Below are 2,579 nucleotides of genomic sequence, written 5' to 3'. Positions count from 1 at the left end.
TGTCCCATGGGTAATAGTCTTCACGCCAGGTACTTGTATGTAGGCGTATCTGCATGTGGGGGACCTGCCTGGAGACGGGTAGAAGAGCAGTGTCTCAGTTCCTAAGACCATTGGAAAATATGTGTTACATGGTCTTAGGCGACCCCTGTGAAAGGGTCTTTCGACCCCCAACGGGGTCTCGACCCACCGGTTGAGAAACGCTGCTTTACAGTGTTGTAAAGCAGGTGGTTACTGTGAGGACTGAGGCGCACCCGACAGAAACCATGGTGTTCTCCACGCCTCGTCTACATGTGACAATTGACAGCGAATGAGGAAGACCCAAGAAGAGTCGATGCATTTGAACTCTGCTGCTGGAGACTGGGCTGCTGGACTGCTAGAAGGACAAACAGACCTGTCTTGGAAGAAGTAAGGCTGGGGAGCTCCTTAAAGGCAAGGATGGGAGACTTCGTCTCACATGCTTTGGACATGTTGTCAGGAGAGACCAGTCCCCGAGGAGGACATCACGCTAAAGCAGAAGAGCAGCAAAAGAGAGGACGGCCCTCAATGAGATGGGCTGACACCCTGGCTGCTTCAGTCAGCTCAGGCACAGGAACCATGGTGAGGATGGTGCAGGACCGGGCAGCGTTTTGTTCTGCTGTGCACGGGGTCGCTATGGGCCAGGACCAACCACCATAACAACAAAGGAATCGGCCGCAGGCATCACTGAGCTCAGTGGCCTCGACTCAGGGGAACGGAGGCCCAGAGGGGTGACTGGACCTCCCAGGTTCACTGAGTGAGGTGGGTGGTGGTCAAGATGGTTCTGGAGGCACACGCCCCCCCACCTTGGTTTCAAGCAGGGGCCTGGGGGGGGGTTGGATATGCTGGGTTGTGGGGTGGCTGGCAGTGAGTCCCTGGAAGAGGCACCGGCTCCCTTGTTGGAAGAAGGCCCTTTGGTCTCTAAGAGAAAGATTGGTGCGCATCCCGAGGGTCATGCTGTTTTCAGGGGTGCTTCCTGCCCTGGCAGCTGCCCTAGAGAGGGAGGGCTGAGGGGCCAGCCTTGTTCAGTGCCTGTCCCTTGTCCTCTCTGCACTTAGCTGAGTGGACTCGGCTTCCATCCAGAGCCTGGCAGGTGAGATCTGGGGCATATTGGGGTGGCCTGAGTGAGAGGTAGGGCATGTTGGGGTACCCTGGAGGAGGGCTGGGACATGCTGGGTGTTCTAGGGGGGATCTGGGCCCTGCTAGGGTACCCCAGGAGAAGGCTGCAGCCTGTTGAGGTACTCTGGGGGGAGGGTTGGTACGTGTTGAGGGGTGCCCTGGGTGAGGGTTGGGCTGCACTGGGTGAGTATTGGTATTTGTTGGGGTGCTCCAGGAGAGGTCTAGGGCCTGTTGGGGTGCCACAGAGTAAGGCTGGAGTACATTGGGCTGCCATGGGGGAGGGCTGGGGCCTGTTGAGGGTGCCCTAGGGGAGGGCTGGGGTACCGGAACCTGGGCATCGCTGGCTGTAGGTAGTGCTGGAGTCTGGGTTCACCAAGCAGGCAGGACAGACCGCTGGCCAGCTGGGGGACAGTTCCCCCCAGGGCCCAGGCGACAGACAGCAGCTGAGTTATTTTTTTGAAAAGCTTCCTGCACACAATCACTTCCACCTCTGGGGTGACTGTTCAGCTCCCCGACCCTGGGCGGTGAACACAGGCTTCCTGCAGGAGTGGAGGGGCTGGAGGGTTCAGAGTCCAGGGAGTGCAGAGTGAGACAGGGTCTCCAAGCTGACGGTGACCCAACCTGAGGGTCCCTCCATTTGTCAAGGTGAGGAGGGTACCATCCCTCACAAGTGGGGTTGGGCCTCTAGGGGTAGAGGGGCTGGGCCACCTTCCAGGTGGCTGGGGGCTGAAGTGAGCTGGTATCACCAGGGGCAGGGTGCCCAGATGTCTGGGTAAGAGACTTTGTGGCTGGAGAGGTGACAGGTGACTCCTGGCAGTGTCTGGGAGGGAGGCACCTCAAGCGTGTAACTTATACATTTAATCCCGTCAGTTTGTCCTAATGTGGTGGCTTCCGTGTTGCCAGGGATGCTGGATGATAAGCCACCGGCGTTTCAAACACCAGCAGCCCGTGATGAACAGGCCCAGCGGAGCTTCCAGACTAAGGACAGACTAGGTGAGAGAAAGAGAAAGAGAAAGGGGTGGTTCCCGTCAGAACGCCAGCCACTGGAAACCGTTTGGGTTTCCGTGCATGACATGCACTGTTTGTGACAACAGTGTCCATCCTAGCAGCGGAACACTGTCAGCTGTGAAGAACACCACCCTCTCGGCCACACCGTCGTTTCCGACTCCTTGTGATCACGGGACAGGGCCCCTGAGGGTTCCTGAGGCTGACTCTCTGCTGGGGCAGCAAGCCTCGTCTTTCTGCCCAAGAGCAGCTGGAGGTTTCCAACCGTTGGCCTGGTGGCCGGCAGCCCCGAGCAGAACAGACAATGCCAGGGGTCTTACCGTCAGCTCGAGTGCAGGAAGACGAGCCCCTCGGGAGGGAGGGTGCAGAGAATACGACTGAGGAAGAGCTGCCTCCTCAACGTGGAGCCGACTTCAAGGACATGGACGGAGCCACGCCTT

The sequence above is a fragment of the Echinops telfairi genome, unplaced genomic scaffold, assembly GCF_000313985.2.
Source record: "Echinops telfairi isolate 266 unplaced genomic scaffold, ASM31398v2 ScPeMD7_7417;HRSCAF=8455, whole genome shotgun sequence".
NCBI lineage: Eukaryota > Metazoa > Chordata > Mammalia > Afrosoricida > Tenrecidae > Echinops > Echinops telfairi.
Note: the sequence above shows the minus strand (reverse complement) of the source record.